The sequence below is a fragment of the Mastomys coucha genome, unplaced genomic scaffold (assembly GCF_008632895.1).
Source record: "Mastomys coucha isolate ucsf_1 unplaced genomic scaffold, UCSF_Mcou_1 pScaffold12, whole genome shotgun sequence".
NCBI lineage: Eukaryota > Metazoa > Chordata > Mammalia > Rodentia > Muridae > Mastomys > Mastomys coucha.
In genome coordinates this window covers 31,082,222-31,092,162 of record NW_022196894.1, presented here as the reverse complement: position 1 = coordinate 31,092,162, position 9,941 = coordinate 31,082,222, and the positions used below count along the sequence as shown (strand labels likewise).

General features: G+C 40.2%; 1 protein-coding gene across 12 annotated transcripts in view; it reads right to left on the bottom strand.

Moving 5' to 3' along the window:
• Znf148 (zinc finger protein 148) overlaps positions 1-9,941 on the bottom strand; it is a 122,281-nt gene that overhangs the window by 91,489 nt on the left and 20,851 nt on the right. The gene's annotated exons all lie outside the window — the stretch shown is intronic.

Here is a 9,941-nt window from a genome sequence, read left to right as displayed (position 1 = left end):
AAAAAAAAAAAAAAAAAAAAAAAGAGTGGGGGGGAGGAAGCTGGCTCAGTTATCAAAATGCCAGGGACAAGAAGTTTAGGTCCCCAGAGCACATAAAAAGCCAGACACTGAGGCATGTGTGCATAATCCTACACTTAGGAAATGAAGACAGGAGGATCCCTGAACTTCACTGAGTGCCAATCTAACTGAATCAGTGAGCTACAGATCCACTGAGAAACCTTGTCTCGGTTCAGTAGTTGAGAGCACATACTGGACATGCAGAAGACCAGACCTCGGTTCCCTGAACCCAAATCAGATAGCTCATAGCCACCTATGACTCCAACTCTAGAGATCACAGGCCTGTGCCTACATTCACATGCATATACCCACATACACATAACTAAAAATAAGCCTTAGAGGGCTGGAGAGACAGCTCAATGAGTAAAATACTTGATGCCTTGCACAGCTGCTCAGGTTCACACACATGCATCAATTCTTAGCATACGCATAGTAGCCCACAATCATCTGTGTCTCCAGGCCAGGGTACTTAAGACCAATTTTTGCAGATACCAGGTATACTCACATGATACTTACTCATATGCAGGCAAAACACTCATTCACATAAAATAAGTCTAAATAAATAAATAAACCTTAGGGCTAGAGAGACGGCTCAGACATTAAGAGAACATGTTGCTCTTGCAGAGGACCACACAAGGTTTAATTCCCAGCACTCACACAGCAGCTCACAACCATCTGTAACTCCACTTCCAAAGAGATTGGATGCTTTCTTCTGGCCTCCTCGAGCAAGCGGTGCACAAACTAATATGCAGGCAAAAACACTCGTATACATAAAATAATAAATTCTAAAAATCTTAGAGCCATAACAATAAATGGATAGATATATAAATAGATGAATGAATGAATGAATGAATGAATGAATGGAGTCACAGACCAGTGAGATGGCTAGGCTGGTAAAGGTGCTTGCCTCAAGTGTGGCCTGAGCACCTGAGTGCAATCCCTGAGACCCACATGACCAAAGCAGAAGACTGACTCCTAAAAGTTGTTCTTAACCTGTACTGAGTGATACACACATATACATACACAAATAGATAACAATTTGGAGCGTTGGCTCAGCAGTTAAGAGCACACACTGCTCTTGCAGAGTACTCAAATTCAGTTCCTAGCACCCACCTTAGGGGGCTCACAACTGTAGATGCCTAGACCTTCATAGTCATCTGTACTTGTGTGACATACTCTCACACAGACACAAATGCATAATATGATTTAAAGTAACAAAATATATCTTAGGGAAAGAGGCTGCAAAGATGGCTCAGCATCGAAGAGCACTGGCTGTTTTTCCAGAGTTAATTCCCAGCAACCACATGGTGGCTTACAACCATCTATAAAATGAGTTCTGGTGCTCTCTTCTGGCGTGCAGGTATATATGCAGATAAAGTACTCATATACATAAAACAAATTTTTTTTTTAAATCTTGGAAAAAAACAAAAATAGAAAGATTTTAGAATAAGATGGAAAACAAATGAAGAAGACAGCCAATGCTCTGGCTCTGTACACACACGCACACATACACACATGTGCTCTTACACTCACACAACCATAAAAGTAAAATGAACTTTAAACAAGCAGAGCAGAAATAAATAAAACAGAAAAGAGAACACTTAAATAAAACTTTATAAGCTAGACCAAGCTGTAGAGTGCCTACCTAGCACTCTACAGCTTGGTCTGTGTTCCAATCAATGTTCCATCCTCAGCACCCCACAAATCAGATGTGAAACACACACCTGCAATCCCAACACCACAGAGAATGGAGGCGGGGGAGGGGGGGTCGTCAGAAGTTTGTCATCCTCAGCTAGTTCAAGGCCTAAAGGCAGGTTAAGGCCCCAAAAGAGTTCAAGATTAGCACTGGCTACTTTTAAACCTGTTTACACAGACAGACACATACACACATACACACACACACACACACATATCTCACCTCTCTATAAAACTAACAGAAAGGGAGCTTACAAACAATTATCAAGAATAAAATGACATTATCAATACAGACCCTGAATTTAAAAGATAAGGGAATATTGCAAACAATTCTATGCCTTTAAATTTGACCCTAAGTTCTAATAATGCTACCAAAATTCAATCAAGAAGAAAGTGATGATATATAGTTTTACAACCTTTAAAGAAAATTGAGCTCTTGAAGAGCCTCTCCTCAAAAATATTCCAAACTAAAATGGATTCACTAGTTATTTCTACTTAATAGTTAATTAAGAATTGAAACCAAACATTCACTTATTTTTTCCCAAAACAGAGAGGGAAAGACTCAGTAAGTTCGAGGCTAGCCTGTCTACAGTTTCAGGAGAGCCAGGGCTACATTGAGAGACCCTGGAGTGAAAATCCAAACAGACAAACAAACAAACACAGTTTAGTGCTACTGAAACTGACACAAGACAAAGACACCACATAAAAAGACAAGTCATATCACTCTTACCAAAACATGACAACAGTAAACCCACCAACACATAAAAGGATAATGCACCACAGGCACAGAAATCATCTCAAAAATGTCAGGCTGGTTAAACTCTGAAAATCAATCTAATATGCTGGTTGGTTTTGTCAAATTGACACAAACCTACACATATTTGGGAAGAACCTCAATTAAAAAAAAATGCCTCTGTCCAGGCTGCCTGCAGGCAAAAGTCTATGCGGCATTTTCTCAAATAATGATTAATGTGAAGGTCACAGGAGAAGGTGCCACCCTGGGCAGGTGATCTTGAGTTGTTTAATAAAGCAAATTGGGCAAGTCAAAGAGCAAGAGACAATAGGCAGCATTTCTCCAAGGCTTCTGCTTCAGTTTCTTCCTCCAGGGCCTGCTTAGACTTCCTGCCCTGACTTTCCTCAGTGATGGAGTGGGACCTGAGAGGTGTTAAGATGAAATAAACCCTTTCCATCCCAAGTTGCTTTTGGTCATGACGTTTCATCACAGCAAAAGAAAATTTGGACATATGCGACACCAAAACAGTGAAGAACTAGAAGTCAAACCATTACTTTCAATGAATCGCCTCAAAAGCTGTGGAAACGCTTTAGATAAAATAAAACCTTTGCATGCACACACACTTACAAACAAAAAAGAGAACAGACTGACCAAATTACCACAATCTAATAAACACCACCTACCAGAAAGCCAGAGTTAACATTGTAATTAATGCTGAAATAGTAAATGCTTCTCCTAAGGTCAGAAACAAGACAAACATGTCTGTGCTTGCTACTTCTAGAAACAATGTTATAAAATAATTTAGGATAATTAAGCAAGAAACTAAGTAAAAGGCACGCAGCTCCAGGTGGTATGCTCTAAAAAAGTCACTAATGTACCATCAAAAAGTAAGGAAATTGCCTACTTTTACAAAGTTAACAAACAGGTCCTTAAAATTATAAAACCTAACTGAAAAGAATTAGGAAAGATCACAAACTTTAGTACTGTTAAGATGAATGCTTTGCCAAATTCATCCAGAGTCAACACAACTAATACACAAAACTCTGCAGCTTGGGGATAAAGCTCAGTAACGCACAGGCTCATCGTGGCAAGGTCTAGATTTACTGTCCAGCATGTCTGTCACTACCACCACCCCCTTAGAGGCTTAAATGGAAGAATGGAAACCATCAGTCTCTTAGGGGGAAAAGGGACAAGGAAAGCTCCATGACACATCAATAATTTCTTGGGCATGACCCCAAAGGTACATAGGCAAAAAAAGCAAAAACTAGACAAGTAAAACTAAACCATCACACTAAAAGGATTCTCCTGAGCAAAGAAAACAATCCAGTGAAAAGGTGTCCTACTGAAAGCAGCAAAAGATGTGCAAACCGCTTCTGATAAGGGGAACATTCAAACTACAGAAGAAACTCCCAGATACTTGATTAAAACAAAACAAAACAAAACAAAAGTAGGCAAGCTAAGGGAGTGGCTAAGTAGCAAAGCAATAGGATGGCATGCCCAAGGCCCTCAGCTTAACTTCCAGCATCAACAGAAAGGAAGGACTAAGGCCCTGAACAGATGGTTCTCCAAAAGCGGCATCTAAAGGACAACAGAAATATTGAAAGAGTACTACAAGATAGCTTAGTCAGCAAAGAACTTGCCTTGTAAGCATGAAGACCTGAGTTCAAGTTTCAGAATCCAGTAAGTATACTGGACACTCAGAGGTGCTTATAAGCCCAGTACTGGGAAGGAAAGGCAGAAGGATACTGGTTTTACCCCAGCAGGTAAGCTCCAAGCCAAAAGAGAGACCCTATCCAAAAGAAAACAAATAGTGTTTCTGAGGATGACACTGCAGACTGCCCTCAGGCTTACCCATGCACCTGCAAACATACAAACATACACACATATACATTAAAAACATGAAGGGGCCAGGTAGTGGTACACTCCTTTAATCACAGCACTTAGAGGCAGAGGCAAATGGATCTCTTGTGACCAGGCCAGCAGCAGGTCTAAAGAGTTAATTCCAGGACAGCCAAGGCTACAGGGAGAAACCTATCATGAAACAACAACAAAGGGTGGGTGCACTGGGGAGATGGCTTAGCATTAGCAGTGTTTCCTGCTCTTCCTTTGGCCCCCAGCACCCACACTGAGCAACTCACAACTGTCGGTAACTCCAGATCCAGAATCCATCTCCCTCTTCTGGCCCTCCTAGGTGTATGAGCACATATGTACATGTATACATACATACACAGAAAATAAAAATAAACTCTTTTTTTAAAACCATGGAAACTATAGTCACTAGGGAAACTTAACTTTAAAAAAAAAAATCACAGCCGGGCGGTGATGGCGCATGCCTTTAATCCCAGCACTTGGGATGCAGAGGCAGGCGGATTTCTGAGTTCGAGGCCAGCCTGGTCTACAGAGTGAGTTCCAGGACAGCCAGGGCTACACAGAGAAACCCTGTCTCAAAAATACAAAAAACAAAACAAAACAAAACAAAACAAAAAAATCACACCCAACTATTATTACCTTATTATTACCTATTAGGGTGGCCATAAAGTAAACGTTGAGAAAATACCAAAAAAAAAAAAAAAAAAAAAAAAAAAAAAAAGAAAACCCTGTGCCCAACTAATGAGCATACAAAATGGTAACAGTCACTGAGGAAAGCTTATAGAGGCTCTTCAAAGACCCTACCGTAGGTGGGATTTACTTATTCAAAAGAACTGAAATCGGATCCCAAGCAGATATTTACAACATTCTTCACAATAACCAAACTATGGAAACAAACAAAATGAACACCAACAAATAATGGATAAGGAAAATATTTATGATATGGGCCAGTTCTCAAAATGGCACAGCAGGTAAAGGCAGCAGCCACCAAGCCCGACAACATGAGTTCCATTCCTGGAGTCCATGTAGTAGAAGAAGAGCCATTCCTACAAGTTGTGTCTGACCTCTATGCGTGAGTACACACATACAGTGTGTCCCCACACACTGAATGAATGAATGAATGAATGAATGAATGAATGGTGTTGTAGAGACATACAGTGAAACATTCAACACTTTAAAAGGAAGATTCAAGATGAATAAACACTGAGAACAAAATTCTAAGTAAAGTAAGCCAGCTACAGGTGGTCAGATAGTGTATTGAGAGCTCTAAAGCAAGAACAGAAGAAAGGCGGTGTGTATGCAGGCTGACAAGAGGACGGGCAGTAAAAGCAATGGGTTATGCTTCACGGATCTAAAATTTCAGTACTTAGAAGGGAAAAGCTTCAGGACCCCGCTTCACAGCACTGCTTCTAGTTAATCTCACAACCTAAATATAATTTTGAGAACATAGATCTTATACTGTGGTTTTTTTAAATTAAATCTTAAGTGCTGCACTTCAAAGATACCATCAAGAAAATGAAGAAAACCATTAAGGTGAAATGTGTGCAAACCGTGGCACGAGATCCAGAATATACAAAGACTCTGACCCCCAGTCACCAAAAAGTATAGAAGGGATTTCTCTAAGTTCTGCAACAGATACTAGCTGGGCATCTGTGCTGGTTGATTTTGTCAACTTGACACAAACCTAAACATATCTAGGAAAAGGGAATCTTAATTGAGAAAATGCCTCCATAAGCCTGGCCTGTGGGGCCAGTATGGGGCCAGGGTGTGACCAGAGTATTATCTTGATTAATAACTGATGTGGAGGGTGCCCCTCTTGGCAGTTGGTCCAAGACCGTGTAAGAAAGCAGGCTGAGCCAACTGTGAGGAGCAAACCAGTAAGCAGCATTCTCTGAAGTCTCTGTTTCAGTTCCCGACTTGAGTTCCTGCCCTGACTTCCCTGTTGATAGAGTGTAACCTAGAGTCCTTTCTTCCCCAAGTTGATGTTGGTCATGGTATCTCATCATAGCAATAAAAACTCTAAGAAACTGACCTTTAAATCAACTCAAATTTGGAGAGAAGCTGCTCTGCCTTAAATGTCATCTATGTAACCCCAGGTTGGTCGTCTAGCAACTAGCCTGCTTTCAATCAGGGTTCCTATGAACCCCACCTTGGTCCAATTTATTTGCTGGAGCTTTTCACAGAATTCAGAAAAGCAGAATCATTGACTGACTACAAAAGGCATTCAAAAGGCAGTGATTAAACACCAGATGAGACACATGTACACAAGGACCATGGCAAAAATGGTCGTGCTTCCGTGCTCTCTCCAGCACAATATGCTGCAGGTCCTCCTCCACAAGTGGGGCTATCCAGTAGTTCCCCAAACTCAATACTCTGGGGTTCAAAACAAGGTCTCACTAAGTAAGAATAAATTATACCACAGTCCAAGGACAAATCTTTTCAGCCTTTGCTCTTCCCCTCCGTGGAACCCCCAAATCATACCTAGATTTCTCCCCACCTGAAGCTAGCTAGGAGGTTACAACCTCACTACACTCAATAAATACCTAAGAAATTCATTAGAGATTCCAAGAATTTTAGGAGTTACATGCTAGGAAATGGATAAAGACCAAACGTACATTTTACAGTACCACATCATTAAACTTCAAAGCCCACAAAGAATGCTATAATCAAAAAGGCTGTCACCAGGCTGTATATTCCTGTCACCACAGCACTAGAGAAGCTGGAATAAGATGATCTTAAACTGATTTCAATCTGGACTATACAGCACGGAGCAAGGGATGGGTGATAGGGGTATACTTCAGGTGATATTGGTAAGATACAGGAAAACTAAAGAGTTCGTACACTGTTGATGGAAAATTAAAACAGTAAAGCCTCTTTGGGAAAGTCTGCAGTTTCATAACTGAATAAACACAGTTGAGGTGCTACACTCAGCAATTCTACTGTTAGACATATACATGAGAGAACCAAAAGCAAAGGCTTACACCAAAAACAAGGGTTAGGGATGTAGCTCAGTTGTAGAGAACCTGTAGAGTTCCCATTAAAAAAAAAAAGACTCTTTTCTGCATTGTGTGGTGGTGTATGCCTTTAATCTCTGAGTTCAGGCCCAGCCTGGACTACATAGGTAGCATGGGGAGCATAGCTCAGTAGTCAAAGTGCTTACAGAGTTAGGATCCTCAGAACCCACAAGAGTGAGTGACCTTGAGTGGTGGCTCACCTGTAATACTGCCTCAAAAACCAGAACTGGAGACAAGGTCCCAAGCTGGCTAATGAGACTAGTGAGCTCTGGGTTTAACTAAGAGAACTTGCCTCAAACATGATGGTGGAAGAATAATCAGAAATATCCCAGATATTAACCTTGAGTTAAGCAGATATTAACCTTGAGTTAACCAGATTTTAACCTTGAGTTAACCAGATATTAACCTTGAGTTAACCAGGTATTAACCTTGAGCCCACAAATGTGCTCACTAGCATGAAAATGTGCATATACACAGTATACACAAGGAAAAAATTACTCTTTTAAAAAAAAGGACATATACTATAAAAGGGGCATATATATATTCAAAATAGAATTATTCATAATACCTAAGTCTAAACAATCTAAGTGCTGATCAGATAATAGACAAAATGTATGTTCATATAGGTTACTACTAACCCATTAAAAAAAATCAACTAATAACATATACCACATCATATAAGAGTGTAATAAACAGGACACAGAAATCCATTCACTTTATGATTCCATTAAAATGTTCAAAACAACCAGGCAGTGGTGGCACATACCTTTAATCCCAGCACTACAGAGGCAGAGATAGGAAGATCTCTTAGTTTGAGTACAGCCTGGTCTACAGAGCCAGATCCAAGACAGTCTGGGCTATACAACCAAACCCTGTCTCAGAGGGAGAGATAGACAGACAGACAGAATGTTCAAGGCAGACAAACCTCCTAGATAGATGGACAAATGGATGGTTGGATGGGTGGATGGAGAGAGAGAGAGAAGGAGAAAGAGAGAGAAAGAGAGAGAGAGAGAGATGATGTTCAAAACAGACAAACTCCTAGAAGTAGACTTCCAGGTACTGAGAGGAAGTAGAAATACTTAGAATATTTTATTTCTAAATAAAATATTCTAAGTATTTTATATGCTACATATTCTAAAATTGATTACAGTGACGGTCACATAGCTCTGTGATATACTAAAAACCACATCACTCTGTTTACAATATATGAGTTACATGTTATGCTAGAAATACTTTAAATATGTTTAAGGAAAACTCAATGGTTCTTAGAATGTGTTTCAAAAATGACAGATCTAAATAAACAGGAATCGCTGGCTACTGATTGAAATTCTACATAATAAACTGGGGCAGTGGTGATGCAATCCATTAAACCCAGCACCCCCAGAGGCAAAGGCAGGCAGATCTACAGATTGAGTTCCTGGACAGCCAGGGCCACATATAAAAACCCTGACTTAAAGACAAACGAACAAGTTGGGCAGTGGTGGTGCATGACTTTAATCCCAGCACTTGGGAGGCAGAGGCGGGCAGATAGATTTCTGAGTTCGAGGCCAGATTTGTCTACAGAGTGAGTTCCAGGACAGCCAGGGCTACACAGAGAAACCCTGTCTTGAAAACAAACAAACAAAGAACCAAAAACAAAAAAGAAAGTCTAAATAATAAATTCATTTCAAACTGAACTACAGACTTATTAAATTTCTATGAAGCGAAGGAGGCAGCTGTGGGAGTTTCACCACCGAAGCACAGATGAAGTTCTATGGCATTAATTCATAAATAAGTAATCCTCCGTGTCATTATTCAGGAACTGGGGTGGACATAGAAAAGCCCTAACCATTACAGTCCATTTTCATCCATATATCCTAAATTCCAAAAAAAAGAAAAAGAAAAAAAAATTTTCTATGAAGCTCCTGGTCACTGATTAAAAGTCTGTATAATAAAGCAATCTATGCTAAACTGAATTTATTGAATTCTTACCAAGCTCTTGTCGAGGTATTTTTCACACTATGAGATTCTAAACTTTATATGTAAAGGCAAAAGTGTCAGAAAAACTGCAATAGTCTTGACCCAGAATAAAGTACCAGCCTTTAGGAGCACAAGCTATGGCCCAGGCAAGCACGGTCCTGAAGACAGAGGACACACAGATCAATGAACAAATTAGAGCTCAAACATGAATACACACATGTGCAACAGATTTTGACAAAGAGACAAAAACAGTTCAACTGAGAAAGGATGATCAGGGAGCTAAGGTGCTGTGAGCAGATACCCAGAAGCCAAACAAACCAACCTCTAAGCCATACACCCATGTCTCAAAGTCAAAAAGAATCATGAATTTAAATATGAAACACAGAACTACTTGAGAACTAAAGCAAAGGGCTATAGACCTTGGCACCAGAGCATGCTACCCTCCATGAATGAAAATAAATCAGACCTGATCAAAATTAAAGACAACATGACATTTCTAAGATCATTTTTAAAAGCAGTCTACTCGGCTCACAGACTGAAAGAAAGTATCTGTGCCAGGCAGTGGTGGCACACATGGGAGGCAGAGGCAGGAGGATTTCTGAGTTCGAGGCCAG